This window comes from Sus scrofa (assembly GCF_000003025.6).
Source record: "Sus scrofa isolate TJ Tabasco breed Duroc chromosome Y unlocalized genomic scaffold, Sscrofa11.1 Y_unloc_scaf6, whole genome shotgun sequence".
Taxonomy (NCBI): Eukaryota; Metazoa; Chordata; class Mammalia; order Artiodactyla; family Suidae; genus Sus; species Sus scrofa.
Window position 1 is genome coordinate 48,060 of NW_018084782.1, and position 20,830 is coordinate 68,889.

Consider the following 20,830-nt stretch of genomic DNA (forward strand, 5'->3'; position numbering starts at 1 on the left):
TGGAACAGACCGGGAGAGCTGGGAGTAGAGCCTCCTGATTCCTGGGGGAGAGGAGGTCCCCGCCCAGGGCCACCGTTAGTCTGAACTCAGAGGCAAACAGGGAGATTGGGCCTTGGTTATTTTCCCGCCTGGACCTCATTGAGGCTGGAAGCTCCATGCTGGGGGTTTCTTCTCACCAGCCAGCCAGCCTGGCCTCTTCTGTCAGCTGGGCCTATGGAGGCAAAAGTTCTCAGAATGTTCTATTGGTGGTATATTGCTTGGCAAGTAAAAATTGAGTCTTTTTTTTTGCTTTTGCTTTTTAGGGCCGCACCCATGGCCTATGGAGTTTCCTAGGCTAGGGGTCCAACTGGCGCCACAGCTGCTGGCCTGCACCACAGACACAGCAATGCCGGATCCAAGCCACATCTGCGACCTATTCCACAGCTCACGGCAATGCCAGATCCTTAACCCACTGAGCGTGGCCAGGGATTGAACCCGCAACCTCATGGTTCCAAGTCAGATTCATTTCCCCTGTGCCAGACGGGAACTCCCAAAAGTGATTCTTTCAAAAATTTTATTTAGGTTTAGTTGAAGTACAGTTGGTGGCATTAGTTTCATGTGGAAACATAGTGATACAATTTCTAATAGATTATACTCCATTGAAAGTTTTTATGAAATATTAGCTACATTTCCCTGTGCTGTACCTATGTTCTTGTATTTGTCTATTTATACTTAGGAGTTTGTACCTCTTCCTCCCCTCCTCCATCTTGCCATTCCCCCTTCCCTCTCCCCACTGGTCACCACTAGTTTGTTCTCTGTATCTGTGGGTCTGCATCTTTTTTGGTTATACCCGCTAGTTTTATTTTTTATATTCCTCATGTAAGTGATATCCTAGGGTGTTTGTCTTTCACTTTCTGACTTCACTTAGTAGGAGAATAGCTAGTTGCATCCATGTTGGTGCAAATGTATTTCATTCTTTTTCATGGCTGAGTAATATTCCACTGTGTATATGTACCACATCTTAATCCATTCATCTGTTGATGGACATTTAGGTTGTTTCCATGTCTTGGATATTGTGAATAGTGCTGCAAGGAACACACGGGTGCATGTGTCTTTTTCAAGGAAAGTTTTGTCTGGATATGAGCCCATGGGTGGGATTTCTGGGTCATATGGTAGTTCTATATTTAGTTTTCTGAGGAACCTCCATACTGTTTTCCATAGTGGTTGTACCAGTCGACATTCCCACCAACAGAGTAGGAAGGTTCCCTTTTCTCCACACCCTCTCCAACATGTGTTATTTGTGGACTTACTAACGATGGCCATTCTGACTGGTGTGAGGTCGTCCCTCATAGTAATGGCTTATTGTTTATGTCGTTTTCACTTTTCTATTTTTTAATGTTTAATTGAGGATAGTTGACTTACCGTGTTGTGTTGGCTTAAAGTGTACAGCAAAGTGATCAGTGTATATATGTGTATGTGTGTGTGTATGCACACACACACACACACTTTTTCAGATTCTTTTCCCTTATAGGTTATTGCAAGATATTCAGTATAGTTCCCTGTGCTACAGAGGAGGCACTTGTTGTTTATCTATATATAGCAGTGTGCATCTCTTAATCCCACACTTGTAACTTCTCCCCCTCCCTTTGGTAACCATAAGTCTGTTCTCTATGTCTGTGAGTCTCTTTCTGTTCTGTCGATAGGTTCATTTATGGCGTATTTTAAATTCCACATAGAAGTGATATCATATGGTGTTTGACTTCCTCTGTCTGACTTCGCTTAGTATGAGAACCTCGAGGTCCATCCATGTTGATGCAAATGGCATGATTTCATTCTTCTTTATGACTGAGTAATATTCCATGGTGCACACCCCCCCCCATATCCGAAAGAAGGTGAATTCTGCTAACAGCAAGAACAGACTTGGAAGAGAAGCTCAGCCTCCAGGGGAGAACACACCCATAGCTGATTCTCTGATTGCATCTTTTGGAGGCTGCGAGCAGAAGGCCTGGATCACACATGCCTGCAGCCCTGACCCACAGCCACTGTGAAGTAAGGCATCTGCGTTGTTTTACGTTGCTAAGTTGGAGGAAATTGTTACCCAGCACGTGCTCACTGGTAGGCAGCTAAGGACTGGCAGAGCCGAGTGGAGAAAAATGAAGGGTTGACCAGAAGCCCCTTTCATGGGTCTGCCTTGGAGGGTGAAGCAGCTGGGAAGTGGATCCTCAGGCTGTGCTTTTAACGTACTCATTTCTTGGCAATTAGAAGGTAGAAATTAATGAGTAAAACAGCCCCTGAGCTGTTGAAAAGGCCCTGCTTCCATGCAGGAAAGCATGAGACAAGGAAATATAGCCATGTCTGATTGTGGCTTTTACTCTGACTCACTCAGAATGTCGCTGCCATCTCCGAGCCCAGCCAGAGTGACACCTGCCAGGTCCTTCAAGAGTGACCCACCAGGAGCCACGGCTTGTGGTTCACAGACACTCCTTCAACTCAGAACACATCGTCTCAGCGGGAATTTAGAGCCCAGAAGAGAATCTGCAGGACTCTTCGCTCAGCCTGAGGGGAAATGGGAAGCGGTTTTCCCTCCGCCTGGAGAAGGAAACCCCGGTGTGTACTTGTGAGCGTTTCTTCCTGCTGCCCAGTCCAGAGTCTGGGTGATGGACGCTGGATGATGGAGAAAGAACGGACCAGGGAGAAAAGGGCAGACGTCTCAGCTGAGAGCGTGACACTGGGTTGGAGGCATTCAGGTCCGCGTAGAACCCCGGAATGTGACCTGCGGGTCTTCGCTGATGTCACCGTTAAGGGGTCATGGGGGAGGGGTAGCCAGTGTGTCTGGTGTCCTTGGAGGAAGGTTGCTTGGAGATGCAGGGGAGAAGACTGTGGGGACAGATGCAGACAGCGGGGTCGTGCATCCGTGTGGCAGGGAACACCAAGGATTGCTCAGATACCCCCAGAAACTCAGAGAGGTCGGAAATATCCCCCTGCAGAGCTTCCAGAAGGAACCCTCCATAATGACACCTTGACCCTGGGTCTCTAGTCTCCAGAAATTAGAGTCAGTTCCTGTCCTCGAAAGCCCCCCAGTTTGGTATATTGTTACAGCAGCCCTGAGGAAGTGAATCCAGTCCTTGACAACTGTTGAAAATATTGGGGTGATCACCTCTGCTCAAGGGGGTTCCACCCCAGTAGCCAGGAGGTGAGACATCTGATATGCTCGCGTGGAGATCTGAGTCCCCCGGCATGTATGAGGATGAGTTGCCGATATAACAAGCTGGCAGGTGAGCACAGAAGAATAATTATTTCTCCCCCACCGTGTGGCGTACAGACCTCACGGGGCTGGAGCAAAGGGTGCATGGTTATCCCCCTCTGAGATCATGGATCTGTCTCAGGGCAGGAATATTTCACAGTGGAGGAATATTGAAGTTTCACACCATAGCCTGTCCACAAAGCAGGTGTTGCCCTTTTGGGTGAGGGAGAGTGGCCTCCTGAGCAGGTCCTGATGGTTGACTCGTATATTGAAATACGGAAATTCAGGGAGTTCCCATTGTGGCTTAGGGAGAATGAACCTGACTAGTATCCATGAGGACGCGTGTTTGATCCCTGACCCTGCTCAGTGGGTCACAGGATCTGGCATTGCTGTGAGATGTGATGTAGGTTGCAGATGTGACTTGAGGACCTGGCATTGCTGTGACTGTGGTGTCACCGCAGCGGTGGCTCTGATTCAGCTCCTGGGTTGGGAGATTCCATATGCTGCAGGTGCTTTTTTTTGCTAAAAAAAAGCAAAAAGCCAAAAGCAGTATTGCAATTCAGATGCAGGTGGGTCCCACGGTGAATGCAGGTGCAGTTAGGCATCTTTAGCAATCTCCCGCCTTCCCACCTGGTGGGGTCTGCTGGCGATGAACCATTGTCCTGTCCCTTGACCTCTGTGACTGGCCATCGTCCTTACTTGTTTTATGGGCATTAAGAGGAGCATCAGCCCCCAAGGGTCCTACCAACACATGGTGTGATTTTTTAAAAATAGACTTAGACAGACTTACCTGGCACAGATGGTCCCAACCCCATGGGCCGATCAAAAGATGGTGAGAAGACATGCATTGTTAACTATAAATCATCCGTGACTCCCCTTATCCATGGTGGAAGAACCCTTTGCAGGGAGACAAATAGGGTAGCTCCCCAGCAGAAAAGCAGCGGCTCTGCCTTTCGAAAGGCAAAAACAACAAAAGTCCGCCACACTGTGTCTTAATCAGTTCAAGATGCCCCAAGCAAATGCTGGAGGGTGGGGCCTTATACAGCAGGAATGTCTTCAGCCGCAGTTGTGGAAGCTGAAATCTGAGATCTTGCGGGGGCAGGCTCAGGTCCTGGTGGGGCTTCCTTCCTGGCTCACAGAGGGCTGCCTTCTCGCCATGTCCTCACAGGGTGGAGAGAAAGAGATCTGGGGTCTCTTCCTCTTCTTGAAAAGGGCCTAATCCCATCACAGGGCCCACCCGCAAGACCTCATCTGACCCAATCCCCTCCCCAAGCCGCCCCCTCCAAACACCGCCCCACGAGGGGTCAGGGCTTCAACCCGCAGATTTGGGGCGAGGACAGAACCCACTCCACGCAACTCAGTCTCCTGGTCCTTGTAAATGGCATCATTCCGTTGCTCAAACCAAAACGGAAGCTTGACTTCCTCCTGCACATTCGCTGTCTTTTCCTGCTGTGCCGGGTCCCTCCAGGGCACGTAGTCCCATCTGTCCCGTTACCCCATGATGGCGGCCCCCCACCCAGATGCCGCCACCATCACTGGCCTGGAGCACGTCCCCGTCTAAGCCCTGCCCTCTCTTTCCTTTCTCCAGCTCACTCTCCAAGGAGCCTCCCCAACTGCGCGGCCTCAGCTCCAGGCCACGGCCTCTGGACAACTCCCCCTCCCCCACCGTCTCCCCCAAGAGACGCAGGCTCTGATCTCCCCCACGCCCACCTCCCCACTCAGCTCAGGCACACCAAGCTTCTCTGTCCCTTGACCCCACAGGTCTCATTGGCTTCTTTCCTTGAGGGGCTCGTTCTTTCTCGGAAGCCTCGAGATGCGTGTCACCTCCCCAGAGAGACGATCCCCGAGGGTTCCGAGTACAGGGACCTCTCTCGCCCTCGGTTTGCCTCCTCTAGACGCATCTCACGTGATTCGACCCTTCATTCCTTTTTTATTCACCGTTTATCCCTCCTCTTGCGACAGTGGTTCCATGGGGGCAGCAGGCGTCTCCACTGGGAGACTCTCCACGCCGCTGGGACCTGCCTCACAAGTAAGCAGATGTGCTCGATGGGGAGAGAGGATGGCTGTTCTCACTTGCCTCCCGTCCCTAGAGCAGAATCTCCTCCCCGCACGATGGCTTCTGCCCTCTTCTCCCCCCATGAGAACTGCCCATCCCCCAAGGCTGATCCCTAGGGCAGATTCTTCTTTAAATTTTGGGGAGTAGACATACCACCCCCCCCCAGAACTGCCCATCCCCCAAGACTGATCCCTAGGGCAGATTCTTCTTTAAATTTTGGGGAGTAGACATACCAGCCCCCCCCAGAACTGCCCACCCCCCGAGGCTGATCCCTAGGGCAGATTCTTCTTTAAATTTTGGGGAGTAGAGTTGACGTACAGAGTTGTGTGAGTTTCAGGTGTACAGCAGAGCGACTCGGTGACACATAGACGTCTATCCCTTCTTTTTCAGATTCTTCTCCCGCGTAGGTGGTGACACAGTCTCAGCAGATTTCCCTTCGCCGGACGGTAGGTCCTTGTAACCCCTGTGTTTCGTATGTAGTAACATGTATATGTCAGTCCCTCCCACTGCAGCCACTGTGCAGAGCAGCAGGTTCTTGTCAGGACAGTGACTTCTTCTGTCACGTCAAAACGCCAATCAAGGGAGTTCCTGTCGTGGCTCAGTGGTTAATGAAGCCAACTGGCATCCATGAGGATGCGGGTTTCATCCCTGGCCTCACTCAGTGGGTTAAGGATCTGCTGTTGCCATGAGCTGTGGTGTAGGTCACAGACATGGCTTGGATCCTGTGTTGCTGTGGCTGTGGTGTAGACCAGCAGCTGCAGCTCTGATTTGACCCCTATCCTGGGAACCTCCATATGCTGTGGGTGCAGCCCTAAAAAAGACAAAAGGAAAAAAAACAAACAAACTCCAATTAAGGAGTTCCCATTGTGGCTCAGGAGTAATGAGCCAGAGCAGTATCCATGAGGATGCGGGTTCAGTCCTTGGCCTCACTCAGTGGTTTAAAGGGTTGCTGTGAGCCACAGTGTAGGTCACAGATGCAGCTCGGATCCTGCATTGCTGTGGCTGTGGCCAGTGGCTACAGCTGGGATTTGACCCCTAGCCTTGGGGGGGGGGGGGGCTGTACTGAGGGTGTGGCCCTAAAAAGACAAAACCAAACAAAACCCCGATAGAGGGGTTCTAAGAGGGAGAAAGCAGTGGCCTGCCTGCAAGACAGATCAGGTGGCACTTCTATACCACCAACACAGAAGGAGATTAGCTGGGCAAGTTGCTTATGATGAAACCACACACAACACAAACGAGAGTAATTGAAAACGACGGAAAAGATTTTCGTTAGAAAAATACGATTTGAAAGACGTACAAGATTCACAGGACGTTTGGGTGTTTGATGCGAAGAAATAAACAAACGAGAGAAATAGTCTGTAGGAAATAGAAAAACATAACTGCTGACGGTCAAGTCCTGATGCAGTTCCTTGGCGCTGGGAGAAATCAAATTTGGGGAAAGTAGAACACTGACAAGGAAAAAATGTTCCCAGCATGCAGAGGAAAGTTTAAAATGCTTATGGGGCAAAACAAATCAGTTTAGAGACGTTGAGAAGAGTCACCAAAGCCAACTTGTGACAAATGGGATTTCCTGCAAAGGAGGGTGGGACCATGGCTCAGAGGCGCTAATTACAGGAAGGGCAGAAGAGAGGTGTCAGCCAAGGGAGCAGAAAGATGTCTGCATGCTGAGCTCTCAGTGAAGCTTTGGAAGAGAACCAGCTCCAGACATGTTCCAGCAGCATTCATACAAGACACTCAAAACTCAGTGCATGCTCATGGAGAGAGAAAAATCACAGAAGAGCCAGCTCTGGTGTGGCTTCATCTCATCTCAGCCACAAGAAAGGATGCCATGGTATCAAACCGCCAAGCACTGGTGAGGGAAAAAAGAAATCACTATGAAAAATTCCACAATTGGGAGTTCCCGTTGTGGCACAGCGGAAACGAGTCTGACTAGCATCCACGGGGATGCAGGTTCGATCCCTGGCCTCGCTCAGTGGGTTGAGGCTCTGGCGTTGCTCTCAGCTGTGGTGTAGGTTGCAGATGCTGATCAGATATGGTGTTGCTGTGGCTGTGGTGTAGGCTGGCAGCTACAGCTGTGATTTGACCCCTAGCCTGGGAACCTCCATATGCTGCAGGAGTGGCCCCCCCCAAAAAAATTCCACAATGAAGCCATTGTAAAATTCTCTTCCCCCCAACACAGTGCTAAAATAATTATCTTTATCGTTAATACACTCAGGACCCTGGGTGGAGGGGGGAGAGAAACTCCATTCTAAGGAAGCAAAGGAATCCTGCAGCCAAGTGGATTTACCCCCTAAATGGGACATTTTTTGCGTCATGCAGATTATTTGCATCAGAGCAGTCAGGAAGTGAAAAGAGGGTTTGAGGCTTAATCCACACTTCAGAAAGACATCAAAAACCAGAGAGCAAAACAGATGATGGCTTTGCAAAGTTCTGCGAAAATTAGGGCACAGCCGGGTCATCCTTGTCTGCAAACCTATCAATCTGTGGAGCAGGGACAAAATGTCTTTAGTAGGATTTTCTAACGATGACTAAATAATTTGCATATTCTTCTGTGAGGGAGGAAACCAAAATGAGCTGATGGTAATGTGTTTGATATTTTCCTCTGTAGATTAGCGCTCCTTAAAAAGGGGGATAAATCTTCCCACGTGAAAATTTGGAAGTGAAAACCTTTTAAAGGATTAAAGTACTTGCTAAAATCCCCTCGACTGGCATGAGCTTTGAAGAAAAAAATTACAATTGTTTGGGAAAGAGATCTACCCAAGACAGGATATTTTTAGAGCCAGGCATCCATGAGCCTGCTAAAATGTCTTTTTCCTAATTGCAGAAATTCCAGAGAGTCCCTTGACTTTATGGAGCACCCTATTTAATACGTAGAAAACGGAAGTGGCTGGTCCGGGTCCCCAGGACCGAATTCCCTTGCCGTTTGTAGAATCGATGAATCCGTTCCTGGTGAGTGTACTTGTGTGTGTGTGCCTTCCATGAGATGCTTAGTAGAACGTAATTCTTAACATTGACCTTACCCTACAGGTGTTGGGGGGATTAGGTAGGTATCTTCTGCTATATTGATTGTGTTGACTGCTGTCTGCAGTGGGTCTTCAGAGATGGAGATTCAACTTAGGATTTCCATTAAGGCATGTGCTTGGGTCCGCCTGGGACAAGGAGGGAGCGGACGAGACAGCACGGCCACCTGTGGTCCCTTTGGCTCTGAGCCATAGCCGAGTTGAGAGCCGTTCATCCGGTCCATGGCATGGCACCTTTGCTGGGCGTGAATTACAAGGGAAAATCAGACACAAAAGGAGAAGAGGATACAAGCAAATCGTGGACCTGAGTGTGTAGGATTTAAGCCCTGCTCCTAGCACAGCACACATCTTCACTCTCTCCATCTCCACAACAGCCTGTGAAGGAAGGTATGGACCCTTCTGGCCGATTCTCCTAAATTAGAAGTTTGAGGCAGGATGTTTGAGAATGCACCTCAAGATCCCACAATTAGCAAATGTGGAAGGTCTGGATGCAGGGCGTGGGGGAAGGAAATGACTTGTATTTAAGTGCTGGGGGGCTGATGATTAATTTCAAAATATGGTCACAACCTTTGGAAAACTCGTAAGGTCTAGAATTTTTGAGGTGGAAGGGCAGAAGTTCCTTCTAGGACAGAAATGCCCAGATCCTTGCTGGGGAGTCATCGGCTTCTCCTGTGTAGCAGCTGCCTTCTCACCTCCCTGATGGTGACTCTTGGGTCTTCCACTGAGTAGCCATTCCTGTGGTGGCAGCAGAAGTTAGAGAAGGAGTAGGTGTAGTGTCACAGACTGTCTCCTCAACCAGCCTCCCCTAAATGCTTCTTCAGTGACCTCTGGTTTTTGGACTTCCACGTTCATTTCTGCTTGGTCCACTTTTAGCAAGAACCCTGTTCAGATGAACCAGGGCCCCCAGCCCTCCATATCTGCTCACCTCTGAATGTGGTCACCTCTGTATCTAATCGCTTCTGTGCCTGTTCACCTCCACATCTGGTCACCTCTGAATCTGATCACTTGCATGTCTGGTGATCTCCATGTGTGGTCACCTCCATGTCTGTTCACCTCCACATCTGGTCACCTCCACGTCTAATCGCCTCCGTGTCTGGTCACCTCCACGTCTGATCACCTCCAAGTCTGGTCACCTCCACGTCTGTTCTTCTCCACGCCTGGTTACCTTCATATATGATCACTTCCACATCTTATCATCTCCTTATCTGGTCAGATCCATGTGTGATCACCTGCACATCTAATCCCCTCTAAATCTGATCACCTCCACGTCTGATCATCTCATTATCCAGTCCCCTCCCTGTGTGATCACCTCCATGTCTGCTCACCTCCTGTGTGATCACCTCCCCATCTGATCTGTCTGGTCACCTCCATATCTGATCACTTCCACATCCACTCACCTCCATATCCGATTGGGTCCTCATTCTCCACCATCCCCAGGTGATGTCCCCCTGCTCTGCCTTCAGCAGGACTTGGTTTAGCTGGAATCCTCTCACCCCTGATGTTTCTCTTAGTTGTCTTCCGTCCACAGATCCCACCTACTCCTTGGCAATAAACCCCCTCTTGGTCACCTCTTTGGAGATGAGTCTGGCTCTGTATACGGGTTACTTTTCCCATATTGCAATCGTCCCAAATGAAATCTGCCTTTACCACTTTAACTTTTTCCATACTCTATTTTTTCTTTAACAGCAGTAGTAATAGTAGCAGTTGTTGTAGCAATAATTGGAATAGGCATAGTCAGGGGAGTAGCCGTAGTAGCAACAGTGGAAGTCGTTGTTGTGTAGCCGTTGCTCTGGTAGCCGTTGTGGTACCAACGGTATTTATTACAGCACTAGTTGTAGATGTTGCAGTCAGAATACTTGTAAAACCAGCTGTGGTGGTAGTAGTTGAAGTAGTACCAGGGGTTTTGGTAGGAGTAGTAGCCATCATCATGGTAGCCGTTTAGCAGCGGTAATAGCAGCAGGTGAGGTGACAGTCATTGTAGTAGAACTGGTTGTAGTCATGGCAGTTGTACCATGGTGGCAGCTGTGATGGGGGTGCCCGTGCTGGTGGTCATGACTATAACTGTAGTAAATGTTAGTGGTGGTTGTGTGATGGTGACAGTGGGACTAATCATTGGACTCATTGTAGCACTAGCGATACTTGTAGGATACTAGTGATACTTTGTAGCAGATGTTGTGTAAGTGAGAGCTGTAGTGATAACTGCAAGAGCTGTGGTGGTAGGAGTACTAATTAGTGTAATAACTGTAGTTGTGGCACTAGAGTAGTGTTTGTCTTAGTAGCAGATTAAGTGCTGTAAGTGCAGAGTTAAGTAGTTCTTGTGGTGGGTCTAGTAGTTCTAATTATAATAATTGCAGTCGTAGCGCTAGTAGTAATTGTTGTAGTGTTTGCTGTAAGAGGAGTTGTGAGATAACTGTAGTACCACATGGAAAGGTTGTGGTGGGGGTGGCAGTCGAACTCATTGTAGTCGTAGCACTGGTATAATTGTAGAAGTTTGCGGTAGTCATGGTCGCAGTTTTTGTAGCAGTGGCAGTTGTACTAGTTATGGCAGTCAAAGAAGTTGTGATAATGGGAGTTCCCATCGTGGCTCAGTGGAAACAAATCTGACTAGTAACCATGAGGACGCGGGTTCGATCCCTGGCCTCAGTCAGTGCGCTGAGGATCCAGCATTGCTGTGAGCTGTGGTGTAGGTCACAGATGCACCCTGGATCCCGTGTTGCTGTGGCTGTGATGTAGGCCTGCAGATGCAGCTCCATTCAGCTCTTAGCCTGGAAACTTCCATGTGATATGCTGCAGCCCTAAAAAAAAAAAAAAAAAAGAAGAAGTTGCGATAGAAATAGTTGTAGCATAACGGTATCACAGCATAGCAATAATTGTAGCAGTCAGGATAGTAACAGTAGTTGGTGTAGTTGTAATATCACAGTCATACTAGTTATAGTAATAGTAGCTGTAGCAGTAATTGTAGTAGGAGTCACAGTGATTGCTGTGCTTGTAAGGGTAAGAGTAAGTGGCCATAGTACTAATTTCTGGAGTCGCTGGAGCAGAGTCACAACTGGAGCAGCAGCAGTGGTCGTGGTAGTGGTAGCACATGCTACACTGTTGCAGTCATGTGACCATTGTGGCCGTAAGAATCATAATTATGGTAATTACACTAATACTCCTCAGCGTAGTCCTCGTGCTTGTGCAGTAGCTGCAGACCAGCACCTCTCCCAGCAGCCCGGCGTGGAGACCTGCCGAGGGCCATGATGCTGTTGGAACACCTCCACCCTCCCCCTGACTTGGGTGCAGCCTGTCGCTTCCTCTGGGCAGCTGTCTCTGTCTGCCCACATACCCACCTCCTTACCTGCCTATACACCTGTCATCTCTTTATGTGTATCTCTCAGTCTCTCTACTTGTCTATTATATCTGTCCATAGTATCTATCATCTACCTACTTGGCTCTCATCTACTCATTGTATCTGTCTACATACCTCCTTATCTAACCGTACATCTATCTGTCATCTCTTTATATGTATCTCTCATGTGTCAATAATTTATGTGTCATCCATCATTGAAGCATCTGTCTACTTAGCTATCATCTGTCATATCTCTATCCATCCATCCATCACATTTGTTCTGTCATTTATCCATCATTGATCCATCCATTATATGCATTCTATCTTTTATCCATCTATCCATCCATCCTATCCATCTGTCATTTACCCACCCATCCATCCATCCATCTGTCCATCTGTCCATCCATCATATCTGTTCTGTCATTTATCCATCTATCCACCCACCCACCCACCCATCATGTCTATTCTGTCATCATCTATCCATCCATCCATCATATCTGTTCTATCACTGATCCATCCATCCATCCATCCATCCATCCATCCATCCATCCATCATATATGTTCTCTCACTTATCGTCTATCCATCTACCCATCATATCCGTTATACATTTATCCATCCATCTGCCCATTGTATCTATTTATCATTTATCCATCCATCCATATCTGTTGTATCATTTATCCATCTACCCATCCATCATATCTGTTCTGTCATTTATCCATCCATCCACCCACCCACCCGTCATGTCTATTCTGTCATCATCTATCCATCCATCCGTCATATCTGTTCTATCACTGATCCATCCATCCATCGATCCATCCATCCATCTATCCATCCATCTATCCATCCATCCATCCATCCATCCATCCATCCATCCATCCATCCATCTGTCCATCCTCCCCTTGAGTTAATATGTGACCTGTCATGTCCTCTTCGAGGCTGAGTGACCTGTCCACGCTCTCACAGCTCGTACCCGGCAGAGTCTCAGCCCTGCATCTTCTCCTCTCTGCCAGGCTTGGGAGAGAGAATGAATAACAAGGCACTTTTAAAAAACTGAGACAAACCCCCCAAACAGCCCCTAAGGGGGCTTTCTTCCTGTCCTCAAAGAACTCTCCAAGTGAGGGCATGAATGCCGGGGGGCGATGGGGCGGGAGCTGGCTTCTAGGTTACAGGTGACAGGAAGGTCTCTGTCCTTGGGGTTTCTGTAGGAGCGAAGTCTGGAGGGTTTTTCACTGGGACAGACCTGTTTGTATCCAAGGATTAGGACGACCACTGAGAAAACGGTGAAACTAAACGCTGTTCCCCTCCCTGTCTCCAGAGGCAGGAGACCTCACAAGAATGCTGTGCCTTGTCTGGAACGGGCTCTGCCCCAGGTGGGGTCTTGGCACACCTTTGCATGTCTGGCCAGGTCTGGTGGCCACTGTGGCCACAGTCAGGGAGCCCCAGAGAGCTTTGCAGCATGAGGCTGTGCTACAGCAACAGGGCTGTTCCCCGAGTCTCTGGGATCAGAGCTTGTCTTTTAAACTGATGGGACACAGCTTTGCATCGCAAAGTGGTACCCAGCTGTGCAAGCAGCCTGGTCATGGGTGACCTTCCCCCTGCCATGGCACCTGCTGAGAGGTGTCTGATCTTGGCATAGCCCTGCCTTGCGTGCTCTGCGAGCCGCCTCCAAAGTGAGATATCTTCCTGATGCAGGATGATTAGGACTTAAATCTAGTCTCGGGTTCCCAGCTGGATGACAGGTGGTCTGACCTGGGAGAGACTTTGGGGGGCTCCACTTTCATATGGAAAAGCCACAGCCCACGCTGGCTCTGTGCTGTATGTGGTGACGATATCTGAACCCTTTCAATGCCGAGAACATCTCAGTGACGCTTCAGCTTGGATTTGGCTCATACGTGATGCCCAGAACCCTTCGTTCTATGTGCATTTATAACAAACACAGACATCTGCAACCATACACGTTCCCACACATACATACACCCAGCACATACACACACATGGGCTTACACAGACACACACAGATACCCACACACTTTGTCGCTGATACCTTATTAAAAGCATAAATAGGAGTTCCCATTGTGGCTCGGTGGAAAGGAATCCGACTAGTATCCAAGAGGATGCGGGTTCGAGCCCTGGCCTCACTCAGTGGGTTAAGGATCCGGCATTGCCGTGAGCTGTGGTGTAGGTCACAGATGCAGCTCAGAGCTGGTGTGGCTGTGGTGTAGGTTGGCAGCTGCAGTTCCAATTCACCCCAGCCTAGGGACTGCCATGTGCTGCAGGTGGGGCCCTAAAAAGGGAAGAAAAACAAAATAAAACAAAACAAAACAAAAAACAGTATACTTTCCATCCACTCGCTGTACAGCCTGTCCCAGTGTATTTCGATATATTTATCATGCACGTTTTCCCCAGACAAGATCGGAAAGCCTGCTCTTTTTGTTCCCACACAGCAGAAGCGGGGCTGTTCAGCAGGCAGCAGTGAACTGTCGCACGTACCCTAAAGGGCCAGACTCTTGCCTTAGGAAGCATTTCCAGGGCGATGCCGTCCTCTCTCTACCCTGGTTCCTGCCCGCAGCCCCCAGGGATGCGAGCAACACGCCTTTCGGCCTCACCCCCAGAGGGACCTCTCACCCCGTCTCCAGGCAGCCTGTGCCTTGTCACGTTGAGACGTGAAATTAGCCACCGTGGATTTTCTCTGCAGTTTCCTCTCTAATCGCTGAGAAAAGTGAATCCTGGAGAAAGTGAGACGGAGGAGCATGTGCAGGCCTCATGTTGAGAGCTTTCAATTCCCGTCCTGCACAGGCTGCTGGGCCCGGGTGGATTCATTTGCTTCTCTTTTTTGGTGTGTTTGCCTTAAAATTTCAGGAAAGTGACCTGTCAGTAGACGGACTTTTCAGCTTAAACTATGGTACAGGTGGCCTCAGATACAGTCCCCTGTGCTTAGGGCCGAGGGAAGGCTCTCCAGAGACGGCCGACCCCCGAAGGAGCCGCCAACAGGTGCAGGGCGGCAGGGGAGTCCAGGGAGAAAGAACCTGGAGTTCAGGCTGCGTCTCGGCAGGTTCAGGGCAGGGCCTGGGGGGCAGGGAGGTGGGGGAGACCCTGGGGCATGGAGGAGGACAGCTGGCAGGACGGGAGCTGGCCCTGGAGAAGAAGGCAGGGCACCCTCACCCCGTGGCTGAGCGCCTGTGGGAAATAGTCCTTTCGTCTTAACCCTTTGGGTGACAGTTGTCGAGTTTCTGGCGGCACCTGGGAGGTTCTCTGGCCTGGAGTCCCGACAGCTGGGTCACCTGTCACCTTCTTCGTCTCACATCAGCTCTAAGTGGACTCAGGTCTTGTGTTAGGAGGGTCTCCAGGGAGGCAGGATCAATACGAGCTCTGTATCTGTCTGTCTGTCTGTCTGTCTGTCATCCATTCATTTATCTGTAATCTGTGTGTCTGTCTACCAGTTATCTGTCTGTCTCTACCCACCTACTTATCTAACTATCCCTCCATCTGTTTATCTGTGTGTCTGTCTACCAGTTATCTGTCTGTCTCTACCCACCTACTTATCTAACCATCCCTCCATCCGTCACCTGTTTATCTGTGTGTAACTCTCATCTATGCGCCCATCATATCGAACCACGTTATCTGTCCATCCCTACGTCCCTACATTCGATACGTCCATCTCGCATATCCATCCATCCACCCATCATCTAAGCCTCTTCCTACCTCTCTCATCTATTTATATGCATATGTCATCTGTCTGTCTATCCACCCACCCACCCATCTCTTTCCATCCACCCATCCATCTTCTCTATCATTTATCCATCATCTTCTCTATCATTTATCCACCTATCATCTAAGCACCTCTCTGCCTACTTGTCCTCTGTCTATACCCACCTATTTATCTCACATCTATCTCTCATCTATTAGTATGTATCTCTCATCTGTGTATCTATCATCTCTGTCCTTCCATCTGTCTGTACCTACCTCCCTGTGTCTCATTTATTTACGTTTGTGTATCTGTGGATCATCTAGGCATCTATCTATCTACCAAGAAAGAGAGATTATTTTTAAGGAACTGGCTCATGCAGCAGTGGGAGCTGGCAGGTGCAAAATCTTCAGGGTAGACCAGCAGGCCCAGGAAAGAGCTAATATTGCAGCCAAAGCTCAGAGACCATCTGCTGGTGGAATTCCTTCTTCCTTAGGAGGGGTCAGTCTTTATTCTCTTAAAGCCGTCAACTGATGATATGAGGCCCACCCACGCTGGGGAGGGCAGTCTGCCTTACTCAGAGTTCACCAGGGTAAATGCTAATCTCATACTAAAAACATCCTCAGGGAAGCCTCCAAAAATCACATTTGACTATAAATCTGGCCACTGTGTCTCCGGCAGACCCATAAACTCAACCATCACAGATATACTCCCCATTCAGGGAGAGGGAGAAGCAGCCGTGACACACTGACTAAAGACCTGGCTGGGGGCAGGAGCCAGGGACGGGCTCCACAACCTCTTGAACAGAAACACCACGGAGTTCCCGCTGGGGCTCAGCAAGTTAAGAATTCGACACAGGTTTGATCCCTGGCCTCACTCAGTAGATTAAGGATCCAGTATTGCCTGAGCAATGGTGTACACCGGCAGCTGCAGCTCCAATTCCATCCCTAGGCTGGGAACGTCCATGGGCCACAGGTGCAGCTGTAAAAAGACAGAAAAAGATAAAGAAAGAAACAAAACATCATCACTGAGATTCCACACCTGACCAGGGAGGCCTCATTGATGACAAATTCTTGGCCAAGCCAAGTGCCTGATTTGGTAAAATTCTCACATCTTCTGCCTCATTGGCCTGGAGTTTTATTAAAGATACAAACATCACCACCTGTTCTTTATCCTAAGGTCCGACCTTCCTCAAAGTCTGAAAAATACGATGGCACCCTCATGCATGGTGTGGCAAAAACATCTCTTTCCTCCACAGCTCATTTTTGCATAAACAAGGCAAAAGAGATCAGAGACCACCTCAGGAGTCTCAGACTTTACTGTGAACATGATCCCCAGGGGATCTTGCGTAGAATCCAGATTCTGATCCAGCAAATCCAGGGCAGGTTCTTTTATTTAAATATTTTTAGTGCAAAGTAGAGTTGATTTATGGTGTTGTGTCAATTTCTGCTGTACAGCAGCGTGACCCATTCATCTGTGTGTGTGTGTGTGTGTGTGTGTGTGTGTGTGTGTATACACATACATACATTTTTCTCATTATCTTCCTTCATGTTCTTTTTCTTAAATGTTTAAATTATAGTTTATTTACAGTGTTGTGTCAATTTCTGCTGTACAGCAAAGTGACCCAGTCTCTCATATATATATATACACACACACACACACTTTTTTCTTAGTGAATTTTACTACATTTGTAGGTGTGCAACAATCATCACAACCAAATTTTTACTGCATGTCCATCCCAAACACTCAGTGCATCCTCCCACCCCCAACCTGTCTCCTTTGGAAACCGTAAGTTTTTCAAAGTCTGTGAGTCAGCATCTATTCTGCAAAGAAGTTCATTGTGTCTTTTTTTTAGATTCCACATGTAAGTGAAAGCATTTGATGTTGGTGTCTCATTATCTGACTGACTTCACTTAGCATGATAATTTCTAGGTCCATCCATGTGGCTGCAATTGCCATTATTTCTTTCCTTTTAATGGCTGAGTCATATTCGATTGTGTGTATGAACCACATCTTCTTTATCTACTCCTCTGTCGATGGACATTTAGGTTGTTTCCATGTCTTGACAATTGTATAGAGAGCTGCAATGAACATTGGCGTACATGTGTCTTTTTGAGAGTTTTGCCTGGATAGATGCCCAGGAGTGGGATTGCTGGATCAAATGGTAGTTCGATGTTTAGTTTTCTGAGGCATCTCCATACTGCTTTCCACAGTGGTTGCACCAATTGACAATCCCACCAATAGTGTACTAGGGTTCCTTTTTCTCCGCACCCTCTCCAGCACTTATTGTTTGTGGACTTTTGGATGATGGCCATTCTGGCTGGTGTAATGTGGTACCTCATCGTGGTTTTGATTTGCGTCTCTCTAATAATGAGTGATGTTGAGCATCTTTTCATGTGTTTTTTGGCCATGCACATGTCTTCTTTGGAGAACTGTCTGTTATAGGTCTTCTGCCCGTTTTTTGATGGGGTCGTTTGGTTTTTTGGTTTTGAGCATAGCAGGTGTTTATAAATTTTGGAGATGAATCCTTTGTCAGTCATTTCATTTGCAAAGGTTTTCTCCCATTCTGTGGGTTGTCTTTTCACTTTGTTTAGGGTTCCCTTTGCTGTGCAGCAACTTTTAAGTTTAATTAAGTCCCGTTTATTTATTATTCTTTTTATTGTCATTATTCTGGAAGGTGGATCTGAGAAGATGTTGCTGTGGTTTATGTCATAGAGTGTTTAGCATATGTTTTCCTCTAAGAGTTTTAGAGTATGTGGTCTTATATCTAGGCCTTTAATCCATTTTGAGTTTATTCGTGTACGGTGCTTGGAAGGGTTCTATTTTCATTCTGTGACAGTGGCTGTCCAGTTTTCCCAGCACCACTTATGGAAGGGACTGTCTTTTCTCCCTTGTATACCCTTGCCTCCTTTGTCAGAGATGAGTTGACTGTAGGCACGTGGGATTTATTCTGGGCTTTCTGTCTTGTTCCCCTGAGCTCCATTTCTGTCTTTGGACCAGTACCATGCGGTTTTGATGACTGTAGCTTTGTAGTATAGTCTGAAGTCAGGGAGCCTGATTCCTCCAGCTTCACTTTTCTTTTTCAGGATGGCTTTGCCTATTCTGGGTCTTTTGTGCTTCCAAATAAACTTTTAAGATATTTTTTTCTAGTTCTGTGAAAAATGTCCTTGGTACTTTGACAGAGATTGCATTGACTCTGTCAATTGCCTTGGGTAGTAGAGTCATTTTGATAACACTGACTCTTCAAATCCAAGAGTGTGGTATGTCTTTCCATCTCTTTGTGTCATCTTTGATTTCTTTCATCAGCGTCTTATACTTTTCAGAGTACAGGTCTTTTGTCTCTCTAGGTAGGTTTATTCCTAAATCTTTGATTATTTTGGATGCTTCCGATGGTAAACAGGGTTGCTTCCCTAATTTGTCTTTCTGATTTTCATTGTTAGTATATGCAAATGCAGTCAATTTCTGTGTATTGATTTTGTGTCCTGTGACTTTGCCAAAATCATTGATGAGCTCTGACAGTTTTCTGGTAGCCTCTTTAGGGTTTCTAGGTACAGTATCATGTCATCTGCAAACAGGGATATTTTTACTTCCTTTCCTTTCCAATTTGGATTCCTTGTTTCCTTTTTATGTAAAGCTGTATGAGATGTTTGTATATTTTGGAGATTATTCCCTTGTTGGTTTCTTTGTTTCCAAAGATTTTCTCCCATTCTATGGGCTGTCTTTTCATTTTCTTAAAAATGATTTCCTTTGCTGTGTAAAAGCTTTGAAGTTTAATTAGGTCCCATTTGTTTATTTTTGTTTTCATTTTTATCACCCTAGGAGGTGGATCCAAAAAGATATTGCTATATGATTTATGTCAAAGTGTGTTCTGCCTGTGTTTTCCTCTAAGAATTTTGTAATATCCAGCCTTTTGTTTGGGTCTTTAATCCTTTTTCAGTTTATTTTTGTGTATGGTCTTAGAGAATGTTCTTTTTTTTTTCCCACTGTACAGCAAGGGGATCAAGTTATCCCTACACGTATACATTACAATTACATTTTTTTCCCCACCCTTTGTTCTGTTGCAACATGAGTATCTAGACAAAGTTCTCAATACTATTCAGCAGGATCTCCTTGTAAATCTATTCTAAGTTGTGTCTGATAAGCCCAAGCTCCCAATCCTTCCCACTCCCTCCCCCTCCCATCAGGCAGCCACAAGTCTCTTCTCCAAGTCCATGATTTTCTTTTCTGAGGAGATGTTCATTTGTGCTGGATATTAGATTCCAGTTATAAGTGATATCATATGGTATTTGTCTTTGTCCTTCTGGATCATTTCACTCAGGATGAGATTCTCTAGTTCCATCCATGTTGCTGCAAATGGCATGATGTCATTCTTTTTTATGGCTGAGTAGTATTCCATCGTGTATATATACCACCTCTTCCGAATCCAATCATCTATCGATGGACATTTGGGTTGTTTCCATGTCCTGGCTATTGTGAATAGTGCTGCAATGAACATGCGGGTGCATGTGTCTCTTTTAAGTAGGGTTTTGTCCGGATAGATGCCCGAGAGTGGGATTGTGGGGTCATATGGAAGTTCTGTGTATAGACTTCTAAGGTATGTCCATACTGTTCTCCATAGTGGCTGTACCAGTTGACATTCCCACCAACAGTGCAGGAGGGTTCCCTTTTCTCCACAGCCCCTCCAGCACTTGTTCTTTGTGGACTTCTTAATGATGGCCATTCTGACTGGTGTGAGGTGGTATCTCATGGTAGTTTTGATTTGCATTTCTCTTATAATCAGCGATGTTGAGCATTTTTTCATGTGTTTGCTGGCCATCTGTATATCTTCCTTGGAGAAATGTCTATTGAGGTCTTTTGCCCATTTTTCCATTGATTGATTGGTTTTTTTTTGCTGTTGGGTTGTATAAGTTGCTTATATATTCTAGAGATTAAGCCCTTGTCGGTTGCATCATTTGAAACTATTTTCTCCCAATCTGTAAGTTGTCTTTTTTAGAGACTATTCTAATTTCATTCTTTTGCATGGAGCTGTCCAGTTTTTCCAGCACCACTTATTGGAGAGTCTGTTCTTTCTCCATTGTATATTGTTGCCTCCCTGTCATAGATGAATTGACAGTAGATGCCTGGGTTTATTTCTAACCTTTCTATCCTGTTCCATTGATCTGTATTTCTGGTTTGGGTACCAGTACCGTACTGTTTTGATGCCTGAAGCTTTGTAGTATAGTCTGAAGTCAGGCGTCCTGATTCCTCCAGCTCCATTTTTCTTTTTTCTTCTTTTTTAAATGGCCACACCTGCAGCATATGTAAGTTCCCAGGCTAGGCATCGAATTGCAGCTGCACCTGCCCACCAACACCATAGCAACACTGGATGCGAGCCACCTCTGTGACCTACACTGCATCTTGCAGCAATGCTAGATTCTTAACCCACTGATCAAACCCGTATCGTCACAGAGACAACGTTGGGTCTGTGACCCTCTGAGCCACGACAGGACCTCCCCTCCAGCAACATTTTTTGTT

The 20,830-nt window shown here is 47.2% G+C and overlaps 1 long non-coding RNA gene across 1 annotated transcript; it reads left to right on the plus strand.

Annotated features, from left to right (window-relative positions):
* Positions 1-1,790: 1,790 nt before the first annotated feature.
* LOC110257975 lies at positions 1,791-8,238 on the plus strand. The gene is made up of 3 exons (XR_002340944.1): positions 1,791-2,586; positions 5,670-5,725; positions 8,104-8,238. It is a non-coding gene; the product is annotated as an uncharacterized LOC110257975 (long non-coding RNA).
* The last annotated feature ends 12,592 nt before the right edge of the window (positions 8,239-20,830 follow it).